Source organism: Rattus norvegicus, chromosome Y (genome assembly GCF_036323735.1).
Source record: "Rattus norvegicus strain BN/NHsdMcwi chromosome Y, GRCr8, whole genome shotgun sequence".
Classification (NCBI taxonomy): domain Eukaryota; kingdom Metazoa; phylum Chordata; class Mammalia; order Rodentia; family Muridae; genus Rattus; species Rattus norvegicus.
The window spans coordinates 25,914,171-25,934,319 of NC_086040.1; the positions used below are offsets into that span (position 1 = coordinate 25,914,171).

Genomic DNA, 20,149 nt, shown 5'->3' on the forward strand with positions numbered 1-20,149 from the left:
TCAATTTCCAAGTATATGTGGACATTCTTCCTTGATTGTTATTGAAGAGCAGTTTTAGGCCGTGGTGGTCCGATAGCACTCATGGGATTATTTCTATCTTTCTTTACCTGTTGAGGCCTGTTTTTTGACCAATTATATGGTCAATTTTGGAGAAAGTGCCATGAGGAGCTGAGAAGAAGGTATATCCTTTTGCTTTAGGATAGAATGTTCTATAAATATCTGTTAAGTCCATTTGGCTCATGACTTCTCTTAGTCTGTCGACATCACTGTTTAATTTCTGTTTCCATGATCTGTCCATTGATGAGAGTGGGGTGTTGAAATCTCCCACTATTATTGTGTGAGGTGCAATGTGTGTTTTGAGCTTTAGTAAGGTTTCTTTTACGTATGTAGGTGCCCTTGTATTTGGGGCATAGATATTTAGGATTGAGAGTTCATCTTGGTGGATTTTTCCTTTGATGAATATGAAGTGTCCTTCCTTATCTTTTTTGATGACTTTTAGTTGGAAATTGATTTTATTTGATATTAGAATGGCTACTCCAGCTTGCTTCTTCTGACCATTTGCTTGGAAAGTTGTTTTCCAGCCTTTCACTCTGAGGTAGTGTCTGTCTTTGTCTCTGAGGTGTGTTTCCTGTAGGCAGCAGAGTGCAGGGTCCTCGTTGCGTATCCAGTTTGTTAATCTATGTCTTTTTATTGGGGAGATGAGGCCATTGATATTGAGAGATATTAAGGAATAGTGATTATTGTTTCCCTTTATATTCATATTTGGATGTGAGGTTATGTTTGTGTGCTTTTCTTCTCTTTGTTTTGTTGCCAAGACGATTAGTTTCTTGCTTCTTCTAGGGTATAGCTTGCATCCTTATGTTGGGCTTTACCATTTATTATCCTTTGTAGTGCTGGATTTGTAGAAAGATATTGTGTAAATTTGGTTTTGTCATGGAATATCTTGTTTTCTCAATCAATGTTAATTGAGAGTTTTGCTGGATACAGTAACCTGGGCTGGCATTTGTGTTCTCTTAGGGTCTGTATGACATCAGTCCAGGATCTTCTGGCCTTCATAGTTTCTGGCGAGAAGTCTGGTGTGATTCTGATAGGTCTCCCTTTATATGTTACTTGACCTTTTTCCCTTACTGCTTTTAATATTCTTTCTTTATTTTGTGCGTTTGGTGTTTTGACAATTATGTGACGGGAGGTGTTTCTTTTCTGGTCCAATCTATTTGGAGTTCTGTAGGCTTCTTGTATGTCTATGTGTATCTCTTTTTTTAGGTTAGGGAAGTTTTCTTCTATGATTTTGTTGAAGATATTTACTGGTCCTTTGAGCTGGGAGTCTTCACTCTCTTCTACACCTATTATCCTTAGGTTTGATCTTCTCATTGAGTCCTGGATTTCCTGTATGTTTTGGACCAGTAGCTTTTTCCGCTTTACATTATCTTTGACAGTTGAGTCAATGATTTCTATGGAATCTTCTGCTCCTGAGATTCTCTCTTCCATCTCTTTTATTCTGTTGGTGAAGCTTGTATCTACAGCTCCTTGTCTCTTCTTTTGTTTTTCTATATCCAGGGTTGTTTCCATGTGTTCTTTCTTGATTGCTTCTATTTCCATTTTTTATTCCTTCAACTGTTTGATTGTGTTTTCCTGGAATTCTTTCAGGGATTTTTGCGATTCCTCTCTGTAGGCTTCTACTTGTTTATTAATGTTTTCCTGTGTTTCCCTAAGTGTGTTCATGTCTTTCTTGAAGTCCTCCAGCATCATGATCAAATATGATTTTGAAACTAGATCTTGCTTTTCTGGTGTGTTTGAATATTCCATGTTTGTTTTGGTGGGAGAATTGGGCTCCGATGATGGCATGTAGTCTTGGTTTCTGTTGCTTGGGTTCCTGCGCTTGCCTCTCGCCATCAGATTATCTCTAGTGTTACTTTGTTCTGCTATTTCTGACAGTGGCTAGACTGTCCTATAAGCCTGTGTGTCAGGAGTGCTGTAGACCTGTTTTCCTCTCTTTCAGTCAGTTATGGGGACAGAGTGTTCTGCTTTCGGGTGTGTAGTTTTTCCTCTCTACAGGTCTTCAGCTTTTCCTGTGGGCCTGTGTCTTGAGTTCACCAGGCAACTTTCTTGCAGCAGAAAATTTGGTCTTACCTGTGGTCCCGAGGCTCAGGTTCCCTCGTGGGGTGCTGCCCAGGGGCTCTCTGCAGCAGCAGCAACCAGGAAGACCTGTGCCGCCCCTTCCGGGAGCTTCAGTGCACCAGGGTTCCAGATGGTCTTTGGCTTTTTCCTCTGGAGTCCGAGATGTGTGTGCAGGGAGCAGTCTCTTCTGGTTTCCCAGGCTTGTCTGCCTCTCTGAAGGTTTAGCTCTCCCTCCCACGGGATTTGGGTGCAGAGAACTGTTTATCTGGTCTGTTTCTTTCCGGTTCCGGTGGTGTCTCAGGCAGGTGTCCTGCTGCTCCTGGGCCCTCCTCCACGGGAGCCCACAGGCCTTATACAGTTTCCTCTTGGGCCAGGGATGTGGGCAGGGGTGAGCAGTGTTGTTGGTCTCTTCCGCTCTGCAGCCTCAGGAGTGCCCACCTGACCAGGCGGTTGGGTCTCTCTCTCACCGGGTCTGGGAGCAGAGAGCTGCTGCAGGCCGGGATCCGCGGGTGTGGGACTTCCAGTAAACACAGAACGTGCCCGGTCCTAGAGAAATTCTGCTTCCGTGTGTCCCAAGCTCACCAGGCAGCTTTCTTGCAGCAGAAAATTTGGTCTTACCTGTGGTCCCGAGGCTCAGGTTCGCTCGTGGGGTGCTGCCCAGGGGCTCTCTGCAGCGTCAGCAACCAGGAAGACCTGTGCCGCCCCTTCCGGGAGCTTCAGTGCACCAGGGTTCCAGATGGTCTTTGGCTTTTTCCTCTGGTGTCCGAGATGTGTGTGCAGGGAGCAGTTTCTTTTGGTTTCCCAGGCTTGTCTGCCTCTCTGAAGGTTTATCTCTCCATCCCACGGGATTTGGGTGACATCTGTGTCTTTAAAATTCATTTATTTATTTACGCACTTTACAACCCAATATCACAGATGTGCATTCTGATTTTTTTAAAGCAGGAATGAAATTTTTATACAGATGTTTAGATTTCTATTGTTTTAAAGATTCTTATAAGGGTACTTTTGAAGATAAATAATACAATTTACAACAATACATTTCTCTGTAAATTCAAATTGCTTACTTATGAAGTTATGTTGGCCTTGGAAGTAATTTGTTTTCTTTAGGTGTACTATGTAATATTTGTTCTAATACAGTATTGGGTATCACTTTTTTCAGCACTAAGCAAGAGAAGCACACTAGAGCATGATCACAATTGTGTAATACAATATTCAATAAATTAGTCGTCTATAGGGAAAATACTGCCAGTTGGGGAAAAGAGAAATCATAGAATATTGAACTGTAAGTCACACGAATGAACCTTGGAATAAAATATTATCTAGAAGAATATCCTATACTTTATTTTCCTAAATCATTTCTACCCATGCCAAGCCCCAGACTAACATTCTCCATTCAGAGCATGTTACCACTAATGAGGAAAAGAGAAGTCTCAAGGCTTAGAGAGATGGAGTACATAAAGGTTTACCCTGTGTCACAAGAGAGTCTCCTGGAAAAGGCACTCTCAAAACTGGTAATGTAAGGAAAGCTGTTCAGCAGGTAGGCCTTGGCAGTTCTCAGTGACATCATCAATAGGCCCTCCCTGAAAAATCTCTTGTACCCTGGAGAGCCCTAGATCCTTCTGTAATGTCACAAGTGTTGCTGTGACAGCAACTGCCTCTCAGATATTCCTTCAGTACCTCTAGGGCTTGCTAATTGGCCTTTAATTAAGAGTAAACAGCCATTTGGGAGGGAGAACAAAGAGGATGAGGAGATCAGAGATGGGGAGAAAGAAGCTGCCCCTCGGTATTGGTATAAAAAAGGAAGAAATATGTGGTCCATTGCAGAGCTCAGTTAGTCATGGGTAGGGGTTTAGTGGGTTCCCTGAAGAGACAGCCTTGATCTGAGCCTTCCACATATGGGAATCCAGAGATGGAAGCATCTCAGAAACATCTGGACTTCCCTGATCTTATGGTTCCTGAAAATCACAGAGTTTATATCATTCATTCTTTATTCCAAAACCCATGTGTTGGGAAGGGCACAGTTGTTTCCTGAGAGCCCATGGCCTTTATTCTTTTTGTCAAGAAGAAAAACATCCTAAGGAAGAAGGGATGGACACGTATTTTGATCTTAGCTTAGAGTAAACTTCTCCAGGATTATGATCCCTTTAGTGCAGTTTGTGTCTGACACTGATATGTGGGAGAGAGAAGTGCTTCTAGTTGAGTCTTCATCATCTCAGTCTTTAACTAGTATTACTCTGACTACCATTCCCTGACAGTGACTCTCTAGATTTCAGAGTCAATAGGAGTGATTAACTGGCAGTTTCTTTTTATCATTTTTGTTTACTTTTTACCAAATACTATTACTTTTGTGATTGTTATTTCTATAATAACATTTTGAATATTTTTCCTTTCTCAATTTCCTGCACAAAAGTTCCCTAACCGGTCCACCTCCCCTTCTTCTATAAACCCCCTTGCATCCCTTTGACATTCCCTTGAACAGGGTGCCAAACCAAGGGAAAACCAAGGAATTCTCTTTCCATTCGTGCCCATCAAAGCCATCCTCTGCTACATATCCAGTTTGAACCATAGTTCTCTCCTTGTACATTCTTTGAATATGAGTTTAGTACCAGAAAGCTCTGGTTCATTGGATTTTTTTTTTATGGGGTTGAAAGTCCCTCCGGCACTTGTAATCCTATCTCAAAATCTACCAACAAGGGACCCTTTCCAAGTTTACTGGTTTGCCAATAGCTTTCATTTCTGTATTTGATATGCTCTAGCTGTGTCTCTCAGGAAAGTACTATATCCAGTTCCTGGGATCAGGGACTTCTTAGCTTCATCAATCTTATCTAGTTTTGGTGGCTGATATAGATATCTGCACCAGGAATCTAGAGAAGACCTTTTAGTGCAGTTTTTGTGTTGTAAGAGGTTCATCTCAATTACAAATTTCCAACGGCCACATTCCCTTAGCATGATTTTCATATGATGCTTTGATACAGTGCTTATTATTTTCTATAGTTCTTGGCAAAAGAATAAAAATAGAAACAGTAATCTGTCAATGTACAGTAATATATTTGCATGAATCCATCATGTAGAAGAATTACAGGATAAAGAATTGGAAAACCAGATGTCTTTCCTTTTGTGGACCAAGACTTGATAAACTGGACAATATAAAAATCTTAGACAAGTTGTCTGAAGTTTGTTCTTTCTTTCAATCATGGGTCACTAGGGAAGGATTTCAGGTATCAAGAGTCAGAAATAATTACCTTTATTTCTGACCCAACTCACCTGCTGAATAACTCATTCTCAGAAATGAAGAAACTCTGTTTCCATCCTGCAATAATGTGTATATATCTATATATCGTTCATAGAATGGATACTTTTGACTCTTAGTTTCAAAGCAAAAGTCTGGGGAGACACAGGATTAATTCTTTTACACATTAATTCTCAGGTTGATGTTTGGTCTCAAAAGTTCATTGCAGGAGTTGCTTTACAACAGTCATTCTCTGATCTGGAAGAAACACATTTTAAATGTTGTGAAATCTGTTACAAGAATATCAACTACCTTTCTCCCTTCCCATTTTTGAACTGAATTATTTTCCACAAAATGTCTGTTGTCTCAGCTGCAGTCTGTATTCCCACAGACTAGTCTGAATCTTGCTTTTAGCACTGCATTTATGATACATCAATGTGATTTCCTTTCCACGTTCACCACTAGTAGAATTTTTCAATTCTTCAATTCATCTGATGGGTCTAATCTACATTGTCACCAAGGATGACACTTGAGAGTTTAGGGATCCTTAGGTATAATGCTGTATCCACAAATAACCTACATGGATGACTGGCAGACTAGAGAATGACCATGTCTATACCATATATGTATTCCTGTAGGTTTCACAAAACTTCTCTCTTTGGTTGAATTTGATCCATTTCAACTAATACAGTACAAAAGAAAGGATAAAAGTCATGCACATGTCCTGAAAACATAGCCCATGCGTTTTGAGCATTTGCTAAGCATAGAACCAAAAGGGTAACCCAATTCTATGTGAAAATCTCACACTCAACTGGCTTCAGTGGGAATTGCATGTATATGGTGCATAGCACGTAAAGCAGGCAAAACAATTGTGTAAAAAAGAAACAATAACAGTGTCCTTTGCCTTACATAAGCTTTGCAGTTTTATGAGATCCCCTTTGCCGATTCTTTATCTTAGAGCATAAGACATTTTTTTTTCAGGAAATTTTCTCCAGTGCCCATGTGTTTGACATTCTTCCCACTTTCTTTTCTATTAGTTTGAGTGCATTTTGTTTGATGTGGAGGTCCTTAATCCCCTTGGACTTAAGCTTTGTATAGGGTGATAAGCATGGATTGATCTGCAGTCTTCTACATGCAGACCTCACATTGAACCAGCACCATTTGATGAAAATGCTATCTTCTATTAGATGGTTTTGGCTCCTTTGTCAAAAATCACGGGACCATAGGTTTGTGGTTTCATATCTGGGTCTTCAATTCTATTCAGAGAGACTGGTCTGTCTCTCTGTCTCTGTAACAATACCATGAAGTTTTATCACTATTGTTCTCTAATACTACTTGAGTTCAGGGATAGTGATTCCCCAAGAAGTCATTATATTGTTGAGGTTTTTGTTATCTTGGGTTTTTCGTTATTCCAGATGAATTTGGAAATTGTCCTGTCAAACTCTCTGAAGAATTGGATTCGTGTTTTGATGGGGATTGCATTAAATCTGCAGAACGCTTTTGGTAAAATGGCCATTTTACCATATTTATCTTGCCAATCCATGAGCATGGGAGATCTTTCGACCTTCTGAGGTCTTCTTCAATTTCTTTGTTCAGAGGCTTGAAGTTCTTACAGATCTTAAACGCAAATTTTTCTCTCCTTCTTTAATAGGGGAACAAGAATACCCTTGGCAAGGAATAGGGAGGCAAAATTTAGAACAGAGGCAGAAATATCACTCATTCAGAGTGTGCCCCATATGTGGCCCATACATATACAGCCACCCAATTAGACAAGATAGATGAAGCAAAGAAGTGCAGGCCAACAGGACCCGGAAGTAGATCTCTCCTGAGAGACACAGCCAGAATACAACAAATACAGAGGCGAATGCCAGCAGCAAACCACTGAACTGAGAATGGGACCCCCATTGAAGGAATCAGAGAAAGAACTGGAAGAGCTTGAAGAGGCTCGAGATCCCATATGTACAACAATGCCAAGCAACCAGAGCTTCCAGGGACTAAACCACTACCTAAAGACTATACATGGACTGACCCTGGGCTCCATCCTCATAGGTAGAAATGAATAGGTAGTAAGAGCACCAGTGGAAGGGGAAGCCCTTGGACCTGCCAAGACTGAACCCCCAGTGAACGTGTTTGTTGGAGTGAGGGTTTTAATGAGGGGGGATGATGGAGAGGAAAAGCCCATATTTAGGGGGAGGGGAAGGTGTTAGGGTGATGTTGGCCCAGAAAACTGGAAGAGGAATAACAATCGGGAAGGTAAATAAGAAATATTCAAGTTAGTAAAGATAAAAAAAAATAAAATAAAAAACAAAAGAAATAATAGCAATAATAATGTTAGTGATAATAAACTGACACAAACAACTGTTCAAAATAGGCACCAAATATATATTCAAGGCAAAAACATAAAAATTAAGTATAAAAAATGTTTTTAGAAACAAGGAATTCATTATCTCTCCCAAGTGGTTCCCACTGTGACTATATTTCGTGATACCAGAGACAGACAGTTCTGTTTTTCCTGATTTCTATTTTTACTCCATTGGTGAAGGTTTTCATTTCCTGAGAATCATTAGAGCAAAACTATTGAGTTTCTCACTAGTTCTTTTATACGATCACCCCTAGGGTATGATATTTTAGGAGAACCTAAATATTTGACTACAAGGATGCATCATGGATATCTTTTCCATCATGAAATTGGTATCCACTGTGGGCCATAGTAGCTACATCGAAAGTCCAATCAACATGTTTACCTCTGGCTTGTTGTGAACAAATTATCAATCCCAAGGCCCCTGAATGTTTCAGTGACCTATCTCCACATATGGTTTATCAGATTACAAGATGGCTACACCACACATAAAAAAAAACAAGTTTCTTAAGAGTTGAAAAAAACAATTTATTCTGAAAAATATATATTAGCTTTTTTCAAAAAGTGCTAAAATGATACAATCATAATATAAATTGCATGACCTTAACCGAACTGAAAATTCACAAGAAGAACAAAAATTAAAAAAAAAAGAATGAGTGACAAAACTTCCAACCAAATCAAACAATGCTAATACCTGATGAAAACAAAACTCAAACCAAAAACAAAACACAGTAATTAAGCTAACCAGCATTCTCTTGTTGAAGATTTATCACAACAGGCGTACCCTGAGGCTGCCCTTGGAACATAGTGGGAAGGCAGTCAGTCACCAATTGTAATAGAGTTTTAAAGATGAATCTAGCTATGCCTCTTTGGGGCCTTTACAGGTCAAGGACTTCCAAGGCTAATATGAGACATGTACAGAATTTGGTTTCTAGGTTTTGAATTTCTCTTGACTGATTTCCAATAATAAACTTGAAAATCCCTCAGAACAAGAATGAATTAACCCTCTGAGACAACTCCTGAATGCCCAGCCATTTTTGATGTGCTTCAACACTTCTTTCAAACCCTCTCATGTTCATGTTCAGTGTGAAGGGAATTCCAATGTCTGAATGGAAACTCACTTCCCCTTCCTACCTGGGCTACAGCATTTACTCAGCTCAAATATTTTCACTCCCAAGGAGATCAAGATTTAAAAAATTCGTCCTCTCAAAGTATACCACTAAATTAATAGCATGAATTTTCTACCATTCAAAGTCTTCCTAATGCATATTTCCTGAAGCCCTTAGCTTTATGTATTTTAGTAACCAGTTCTGCATCAGGAAGTCCTTATTTAGATACAATGTTTCTCCTTGGCTTTGAACCAGCGGCTCAGTCTTAGGTACTGGATTTACCTAAGCACAAGTTTCTCCCTTTTGAATTCAGCTGTTGCCAGTACTGTTCCTTAGGTTTTTCAAATTGAAGAATTGTCAAAATTCTTACTGTCCCTACAGAGTTATGACTCGTAATGACCTGGTTCAATCCTACAATCCTGAGGACTGAGCATCTACAGTTCCATAAAATCCAAATGGTGTCTCTAGATATCTCTGAAATGTTGTTTTCATAGTGGGATTCAGTTGTTACTGTTTTCAAATCATTCCTCTTAAACTTTAAAATGTAAGCATTGCTCATGTACAGAATTCTTTCTCAAGAAAGGAGGAGGATTTCTGAATTCTTTCATTGACATTGGGTTTGACTTACTTGTGGATGTACACCTCATACCTTGGATCAATCCAGCATGCCCCAACAGCACAGAGCAAGTCACTTATTTGTAGGGTGTGTGTGTGTGTCTGTGCGTGCGTGCGTGCGTGCGTGCGTGTGTGTGTGTGTGTGTGTGTGTGTGTGTGTGTGTCTAGGTCAGTCCACGATAACTCCTTCTACATGTTGGAGAAGCACACTTTTTCAAAGATACCATGGCCTCCTTTGTTTTCCATGCCTCTTTAACATATCTAATCACATCAAAATGCACCATTTACTTATACCTCTGGGTCACAGATTAAACTCATAATATCCTCCAATCTCCACAGGGAATCAGAGCTCAATAATAAATAATTTTTCGAGACTTTAGATTCAAATTTTGTCCTAAAACTCATTAAGTATTTATTGTTCTGTAAATGAAAATACAACTGGTATTTTGGACATTTGAGTTTCATGGCCAGAAATCATCAGCTAAACGCATTCCCTCCATTCTTGGCAAGTTCATGCTATGCTTCCCGAATGTCATGTTTGCTGTGACTACCTAGTTATACAGTCTTATGATATGCAACTGAGTTCTAATATAGTTTTCTTAATACTTAGTGGTTCTGATCAGAATCTGCAAAGTGGGGAATCGATCTCTTTGTGCTAAACATAGGTTGCAAACTGCCTCTGGATATTTTTTGAATACCATCTTGTATAAATGCATGAGCTTTTTAGGTGGTTTATCATTATCTATTAACAGTCTACATACCATAGCATCAGATTATTTTAAATTTCCATGTAAAGTGATTTCTAGTCCCTCCTGGCTTAGAATTGTGTGGGGATACTTAGATCAATCTGTGTAGCCCTACGCAATTCTTCTTGATATACTTTCTTCTATGGATGGTGTAATATCTACAACCTTTGATATACTGCTTTTGATACACCTTCCTTCACCTGTGTAAATGAAAATATTTTCATCTCTGGATGGTGTAATATCTACAAACTTTGACATACGGACCTTTATGCACCTTCCTTCACCTGTGTGAAAGAAAAATATTTACAGCAGACTGATCCTGTAATGTTTTGGATACTACATGATTCCCTTAGCTAAAATATGACTATGCATTCTTATTCAGGCTCAAACAGATTCATGGGGAGACGCCATTGACTAGAAATGTCTACTACTACTCAGATGTCCTCTATGAATACAGTCAGAAGAACAGTTACTTCAGTTCAGGTGTGGAACTGATGAATTATCAGACATTTTCTATATTTAAAAAAATTACTAAGACAAGGACTGAGGGAATGCTTTCATCTATGTAGAACATTAATTTCAGCCTCACATACAAATGTGTAATGTGAAGTAGTTGAAACACTGTACTGCAGAAAGAATAATATACTATGGGGTATGGTCTTTCTGGACTAGAGTATGATGTCAATACAGTCTTATGTGACAGATTTTCAAGCACATATGAACATCTGAGAATTCCAGGAGAGTAAATCTTGCTCAAGATAATAACCTTCATATAATTTTTGATCCTCATCGGGACCAATTACTGCTAGGTATCAGAGTTCTGACTCATTTTAAGTTCTTTTTTTATCTCATGCTAATTTTTGATGCTTTTTTCCCCCCATGGAATACTTAGTCAATAGACCAGTGTACCAGATATCAGCTGCATGACCAGAGGTTGGTAGCAATTTACCTCATTGCTCAATTCATAGATACAAAGAAGTTTTTTTTTTTTTTTATGAGAAGGCCTTGATCTTATAAAATGTAGAATGTTGTTTTCTGTGGCTTTCCTTTGCTCCCTCCATTCTCACATGGTTCATATCAGTGAAGAAACAGCATAAAGAATGTGAAAAACACTTGCTGGGTCACAGGATAGACAAAATCAACAAAACTTTCCTTACATGGAATTAGAACATAGTGGATAGTAGATACATTCAGCTTAGTCAATGAAATGCTCCCCCTGTATACCTAATGGACAAATGTTTACCCACCTGGATTGACTTGTTAGCCATGCCTGCATACCCTGCTTACCCAGTTCCCAGGAGACTTTATTCTCAGCAAGGGATAAGGTGGTGGACCAACATGTGGGTTCCTCAGTATTTACCAATTACTCCAAGATAAGCAGAATCCTCCAAAAGGAGCTCCCATTTCCATAGTCTACCTCTCTTCAGGTCTGAAGCTATGAGCCCAGTTAACAAGAAAATCTCCATAACCCAGACAAAGTAAATCTTTTCTTTCTTTAGTGCTGGGGAGGATGGGCAGCTCTAATGGTGTCTTCCTTATTGTAGGATCTTCCTGAGACAGGAGAGGGGGAAGAGCATTGGAGGAGGGTAAATCTTGATCCATTTAGAGTTTCAGTATAATAATAAAAATACTAATATTAATAATAATAATAATAATAATAATAATAATAATAATAACAATCATCATCATCACCATCATCATCATCATCATCAATACAATCACCATGACCATCAAAAGTATTTTAGGCTGGTAAGATGATTCAGCATTTAAGAGAACTGACTGCTTTTCCATAGGTCATGAGTTTAATTCCCAGCAAAAACATTGTGGAATACAAACATGCATAATGGCATTTGACTCCCACTTCTGTCGTGTCTGACAGTTACAGAATACTCATACAAATCAAATGAAATAAATCTTTAAAATAAATAAAAAAAAGTTTATTTATCAAAGTTTAAGTTACTGTGCTTCTGTAGCTGATCAGCTTTTTGTATTTCTCTGAGGACAGAAAATGCAATCTCTGTCTATTAAAATCCATGATGAGAGCTCACAAAATACCTGCCGAATCCCAAGACTTTTATTCAAAACACAGCTTCTGCTTTTCTGAGAATTATATAGTTTCTTATTAAACTCCTATCCTTTCTTCATGGCCTGCCTCTGCGTGGCACACAAGAAAATTAGTTCGTACATGAGGACATTACAGTTGCATTTTCCTGTGGTGTGAGAAAACTGAGGTTAACACAGAGGGGTCAGGACTGTCAACAAAGAAGTGGGCATAATGGCTATCTTTTGTCCAAATGCTGTTGGTTCAATGGGTCAGCTTTCCTGGGAGTTTACCAAACTCACAAGTCATCTTCTGGAGCTAAGTAATCAATTTCTCCAAATTCTTAATCTGATTTACTAGCTCACTGATGGTGGAAGGTTGGGATGACGACTTCCCAGCTGACCGTGTAGAGAAACACAAGGGAACATGCATAGTAATGGCCCAGTCACAGGAGAGAAAATGCTGAGTCCCCCAATGAAGCATGATGAAATGGGAAATCTACAGATACTTGGAAGCACTGAAAGATGAGGAAAGCTCTCTTCAAGCTGGACTTATTAGCTATTTTCTTTCTCGCAACCGTGATCGCTAAACATGTGCCTCACTGCCTTCTGCAGTCGCCCTGGCCCTTAACAACAAAATCTGGCCAAGACATGAATAAATGGAAGATATTTTCAGTTCGTATCTGATGGGATGCATGTAAGTCCTGTAGTCCATAGTGTTTAGGACCACCAAGCCTTAATCATGTATGTTCAAGACAAAGTGTAAGAGACCTTGATGCATGTGAGTGGAGTAGCCCTTGTCATAAAATTCCAATGGCATGTCCAGGAATCCTGTGAAGATAAAATTCAATACTCTACCCTGAGTGTCAAAGCTTTTATCGCTGTGCCTCTTCTTGGCATTCTTCCTCATTCAGAGTGAAACTAAGGAATGCATAGTAGACAAGATGCATGCTTGACAATTCCTGACCCTCTGCCAATAAATTTATCAGATATTCCTGAAACTGGGTCTCTTCTTTAGGGATCCAGAGCCTTCAGGTCATAAGTCCTACTCCTAGAAGGCCTGGGCCAAGACTACCTCCTCTAGGAAGTTCCTCAGAACCAGCCCACTGCTCTCACTCGCCTTTTTGCACCAGATAATTTATGTTTTCACTTCTTTAACAAGAAAGTATCTTAATTTCTTCCTCCTCTCTCTTTTGTCTCTCCATGCTCTCTGTTTTCTCTGTAAATAGATTGATCATCCTGAAAAACATTTGAGTAGGTAAACAAATATGTATTAACTAATTGCCATGAAGGCAGTTTCTGTTTCCATAACACTAGTGACATCACAGAGAATACAATGGAAATTCCAGCATACATTAGAGTATCCGGAAGATAGTCCAGTTCAACAGCACATAACTTCCCTTTAACAAGATCTTCTCCAAATAAACAAACCAAGTTGCCCTTTCAAGGATCTTTGCCTGAGACACAAAGGAAGACTTTCTATCAATATCCCTTCTAACCCAGAGATATCACTGATCTATTGAATTTTTTACCACCTTCATGCATGAATAGTGAAGACTCAGTTCTCAACCACAGCCCACAAATGGTCCCCCACTCCTTTGGTAGCACACTCAAAATGACAAAGAAGAAAATAAACTGAGAACATAGTTCAGAATTCTTGTCAGTGATGTGTTGATTCGACACAGTTAATCCATCTCTGGGGACATCTTCTGTAGCTAAATGACCAATTTTTCCAAATTCTTCATCTATTCCCCCTGCTAAGTAATATTGGAGGGTTGGGATGATGTCTTCCCAGTAGGCCAGGTACATAGATAAGTACTTGTGAGCAAAGACTTGGGGAATATCCACAGACTACAACAGTATGGATAGGGGAGTAAAAAATACAGAAAACATTTAAATTCTGATAAAAAATTCCCTCAGAGCCTCAAAAATTATTTATTTTAGCCATGAGACTGATTGTGATGTGATCAGTGGCACACAGTTCTGGATACAGGTGCATTGATTAACACAGGTGTAATTTGAGTCATCAATAGCAAACACTCAGGGAAAGCATGATGGGTCAATCTTGGAATGAGCAATGAGAAGTCAAACTGAAGTATATATAGGTATCATGTGGAAGAAACAGATGGACAGAGACAAAGACAGAAAGACAGACAGACAGACAGAGAGACAGATACACACACACACAAACACAACTCACTCACACACACAGAAATCAAAGGAGCAGTCATAGGAAAACGATGTAGTAGATCATTGGTAAGGAGCGCCAGCCAGGGAAGAAAAGTCAAATTCTTCATTTGGGTGCCACATATGACAACTTCTATACTCCTGAAAGGCAGTCACTACTACATTTATGTACAACATCCATTAGGAAAATACAGACAGGGAAGGTAAAGTAAGGGAAGAGACTAGGTATTACTACACGATGCATGTTTATTAAAGTCCCATGTTATCTTTCTCCTGAGGCTGTAAGTCCCTGTAAAGAGAAGACAGTCTATGGTCAGCCTGGCATGCATTTCTTGGATTTCTGAAAATTTTCCTTCCATACATGATCCTTGGCCCCTAGGCTTGTTGGGAGTTGTTGAATATTCTACATCTTCTCAGTTGTTAAATTCTTATCTAGTAGATTTGGACATCAATTCTATTTTTAATTGTTGTTCTCCAGTAGACAGCAAGTTCAGATCACACTGGTTTTTATGAGATAATCGAGTGCATAAACTGCCATGAAATATGTTATCATTAGTAAAGACCTTTGTAGGAAAGCTGAAAAATAGGACAGAGAGGCAGAAAGACAGACAAAGAGAGATGAGACAGAGAGACGGAGAAAGACACATACACAGAGAGAGAGAGTGAAAGAATACTATGCCTTGTGTATATGAAGCCAGAAAATAATTTGTGATTCTAGAAGAAAAGTATAAATGACTGCCTGTAAATCCCATTGACTAAGAAAGAAGCCTGGAGCCAGTTGTGCTATTGAGACTTCACACAGATTGGCCTATACCAATGTGAAACACTAGACTTCCATGAGCAAATCCTTAGCCTGGATAATGCAGTTATGTTGGTCTAGAAAAACAAACACTGATTTGGCCCCTCTGTCTCTCAGTACTCTGATCTGCCATGTCACAAGAGGCTGAATGGTCATCCACTTACCCTGAGATGCAGCTCACAAGGAACAGCACCTACCTTAAACAGTACTTCATCTGAGCCTACCCTTCATTGTAGATGGTACTCGGGAAGCTAACTGACAGGTTACACTTTGCCTAGCTGTGTGTCAAAGTTCAGACATGAGACTCCCACTCTGTGATTGTCAACATTTCCATGTTTCCATTGGGAGGGCAGTGTCACAATGGCCTGATACTGTCTTCTCACTCCTATCACTTTCTTCATGTGACCAAGTTGACAGTCACCTTCAGTTTATTCTCAGATCCACAGGATGCAACTTGGCCTCAGAGCACTCATGTCTGCCCACAGAACAAAGAGAACAATCTCACAGTTCACAATGATAATGCAGACATGCCACGGTATTACCTCCAAATTTTACTTTCAAATTTAATCTCTTATTTCTGATTATACTACTCTTTAAAGAAGGTCATGTTGTGGGAGAGCATTTGGTTTCTGCCCCATCCACAGATTATAGTTTTCTTACATAGACTTTTTTCAGTGACAAGGTTTCTGTAAACTTGTATCAAATTAACCATTTAAGCACAGAAACACACACACACACACACACACACATACACACATACACACACACATACACACAAACACACGGAGTGTAGGGATAATAGTGATGTGCATGTTGAAGAAATTTAGGACAGTCGATTTAGCATATAAGATGTGGAGGGTTGCACTAAAATCTAAGCCCATAGGATGAAGGATGGGGAACAATTGTGAGTGGTGCTTTCCCCCCATTTGGACATATGAACCATGAAGTATGAGACAGTAGATCTGCATGGTCAAAGCCAAACAACAGAAACATACACTGTCAATTGATTGTGAATAGCTCATCTCTCTGATCTCTAATGGAAGAGTTAAGATGTTTCCACACCTCTCCTGCATAATATTTCATTGCAGTCCAATGCTAGCACACTGAAGGATATTCAAGAACATATCTGAAAGGTGATCTTTTGACCTAGCTTCATATAGAGATAAAGCAAGAGTGTCAGAATTCCCAGAGCTCTGATGAGCAGAGGGTGTTGTTTTCCTCTCATTAACTTAGCAATGCCTCAGAAATCCAAGGAGGCAATCTCCTAAGGCCTATTCACAGCTGCACGTGGTGTATTTTGGCTTCACAACACCTTAGGCTGTAGTTACTGAAACCAGGATGAAAACTGCAAATTCCATCAGCATACAGTTGCTGGGAAGATCACCAGAATCACTGATAGGTCTCTATAGAACCATGACTGTAGATAGACATGCCTTGCAGGGATAGTACATGGTTGTTTAGTTCCCCCAATTACTGTATAGGACATGTAGGGAAGTCAGGAAGGAGCCAGTCCCTGTTCTATTTCACTAACTGACATTTCTTCAATGTCATAGAAATCTGCCTGCCAAAGGACACTGTCATTAGGACAAAACAGCAACCAACAGATTAGAAAAAAAAGATCTATACCAATACTTCACCTGATAGAGGGCTATAATCCAATAGATACAAAGTACTAAAGAAATTAAACTTCAGAGAGACAAATAACCCTATTCCAATTGGGTTCCAGAAATGATGAAAGAATTCTCAATTGAGGAAAATCAAATATCTGAGAAGCTTTTAAAGAAATGTTCATCTAAGTATGGTGACTAAGTATGTCATCAAGGAAATGTAAATGAAAACAACCCTAAGATTCCACCTCACACATGTAAGAATAGCTGGAATAAAAAACTCAGGAGACAGCAGATGTTGATTAAGATGTCAAGAAAGAGGAAAGCTTCTTCTTTCTTGGTGGAATTACAAACTTGTTCAATCACTCTGAAAATCATTCTGGAGATTCCTCAGAAAGTTGTAAATTGCACTACCTGAGGACCAAGCTTTACCTAGCCAGGGTATATACCCAAAACATGCTCCAACATGCAATAAAGACACATGGTCGGGCTGGAGAGATGGCTCAGTGGTTAAGAGCACCCGACTACTCTTCCAGAGGTCCTGAGTTCAATTCCCAGCAACCATATTGTGGCTCACAACCATCTGTAAAGAGACCCGATGCCCTCTTCTGAACATAGCTACAGTGTACTTATACATAATAAATTAATAAATCTTTAAAAAAAGACACATGGTCAACTATGTTCGTAGTGTAGGACACCCTTATGGGAGACCCCACTCCAATTGCAAGATCGTACTCCCCAAGAAACGTGAGAGATCGAGATCGGCTCTTGATATAAAGCACATGAGTCCATTTATTATCAGAGCTCTGGGATAGCTCGTATCTCACACAGGAGACATGGGAGTCGACCCCAAGACTCAAAATTTAAGGCTTTTTTTTTTTTTGGTTCTTTTTTTTCGGAGCTGGGGACTGAACCCAGGGCCTTGCGCTTCCTAGGTAAGCGCTCTACCACTGAGCTAAATCCCCAGCCCCAATTTAAGGCTTTTTATAGGGGAAGGCAATGGGATTCAGCGTGGTTATACTTGATTGGTTGATTTATATATCAGCAAGGGAAATGGGTACAATGTCTCATCAGCATGCAGTACGTGTGGGCTGGAGTGTTCACGATGTAGGAGAGCGTCTTATCTTTATTTGAAGAACAGGGAGTTTGGTAACTATTAACTATAGAGGAACAGCCAGTTTGCCCATTCGGATGGCCCATGACTCAGCGGAGATGGTGGCTGCTAGTGCCTGGAACAATCTCTTGACCTTGTTTTTAGGCTTGGCCGGGCCTGTCTCAGGCCCGTTCTGTCTTTTCCCCTTATGTGCTGTTCTTCTGTAGTTTTTATGAGGTTTTTATTTTAACTCCTTCAATAGAAGACTTATTAATGATAGCAGGAGCTTGTAGGAAACCTAATGGCATTAATCGGTGGAATGGATACAGAGAATGTGGTACATCTGCCCAATTTTGTACTATTCAGTTACCAAAACCAATGATTTCAAGAAATTCATAGACAAATGGATTGAACTAGAAAATATAATACTGACTGAGGTAACCCAGTTACAGAAAAACATACATGGTATGAAATCACCAAAAGTGGATATTGGCACAAAAGATCAAATTACCCAAGATGCAGACCACAGACAACTGGAAGGCTAAGAAGGACACCCAAGATGTTCATGCTTTGCTACTTTTTAAAAGGGGGAACAAAAATATCTATGAATTTAGAGTAGAAACTTAAGGAATCCCATTAAGAGCATTCCATATATATATAATCAGTCAGCAATACTAGATAAGATTGCTGAAGCTAAGAAGGGCATGCTGCCAATATCCGGATACAGATACTTCCTGAGACACACAGCTAGAGCATGTCAAATACAGAAGTGACTGCTAGTGGCAATCTGAACTGAAAATGGATCTCTTGTTGTTAGATTTTGAGAAAGGATTGCAAGATCTGAAGGGGCTTTAATCCCCATAAGAATAGCAATGGGAATGAACCAGAGCTTTCTGTTACTAAGGCACTATTCAAGGATTGTACATGGATAGACCTATGGCTCCAACTGCATATGTAGCAGAGGATGGCCTCGATGGGCATTAATGGAAGGAGAAGTTCCGGGTCCAAAGTAGGTTTGACTCCCAGTTGAAGGGAATATGAATGTGCAGGAAGAGGGGATATAGAAGAAGGGTAAGGGTACCAGTTAGGCCTCTATGGACAGAAAACTGGGAAAGGAAATAACATTTGAAATGTAAATATAGAAATATCCGTTTGTAAAAGAAATAAAAATTGCTAAAAAATAAAAAAAAGAAAGAAATTAAAGAAAAGAAAACTGTCAGCTAATCTCACCTATTGACTCAGACATATAAAGGGTAACTGTCAGGGAATGGTACTCAGAGTAATACTAGTGAAAAGACTGTGATGATGAAGTCTCAACTTGGTAGCACTTCTCTCTCGCAGATACCAGTGTCAGACACAAACTGCACCATAGGAATCCAATGCATGGAGTTTACTCTGAGCTGAGGACACAATATTGGTCTTTTCCTTTTCCTTAGGACCGTTTTCTTCTGGGCAAAAAGAGTAAAATCCATGACCTCTCAGGAAAGCAACTTTGCCCTCCCCAACACCTGGTTTTTGGAATGAATATATTAATGATATAAAATCTCTGACTTCCAGGAACCATAACAAGCAGGAACGTCCAGATGCTGCTGGGAGGCTCGCAGCTCCTGATTCCCATATGTGGAAGGCTCAGTTCAAGGCTATCTCGTCAGCAAACTCCCTCAACTCCTATCCAGGACTCACTGAGCTTTCCCATGGATGATATATTTCCTCCTTTTTTTAGACCAAGACAGAAGTCCAGCTTCCTTCTCCCCATCTGTGATGTCTTTATCCTCTTGTTATCACTCCCAAATGACAGTTTACTCTGAACTAGGGGACAGTTCATAAACCCTAGAGTTACTGAAGGAATATCTAAGAGGTAGTTGCTGTCACGACAACACTTGTGACATCACATAAGCTTGGGCTCTCCAGGTTACAATAGATTTTTCAGGGAGTACCTAATGTCACTGAGAACTGTCATGGCCTACCTGATAAACAGCTTTCCTTACTTTGACCAGATTCAAGGGTGCCCTTTCCAGGAGTGTCTCCTGTGACACAGTGGAAACCTTTATGTACTACATCTCTCTAAAGCTAGAGACTTCTCTTTGCTTCATTAGTGGTTACATGCTCTGAATGGAGAAAGTTAGTCAGGGTCTTGGCATGTGTAGAAAAGATCTAGGAGTGTGTAGTGGAGAAAATTCTTCTGGAGAATAATTCTATTCCCAGATCTAACAGTGTGATATACAGTTAATGTGGTACATTTTCTCT

The 20,149-nt window shown here is 39.7% G+C and overlaps 1 long non-coding RNA gene across 1 annotated transcript; it reads right to left on the bottom strand.

The window, feature by feature from the left end:
• Positions 1–13,534: 13,534 nt before the first annotated feature.
• On the bottom strand, positions 13,535–19,764 carry LOC134484277 (uncharacterized). Its single transcript, XR_010061688.1, has 3 exons — positions 19,586–19,764; positions 19,133–19,350; positions 13,535–14,692 (listed from the first exon to the last, which is right to left on the bottom strand). It is a non-coding gene; the product is annotated as an uncharacterized LOC134484277 (long non-coding RNA).
• Between the last annotated feature and the right edge of the window lie 385 nt (positions 19,765–20,149).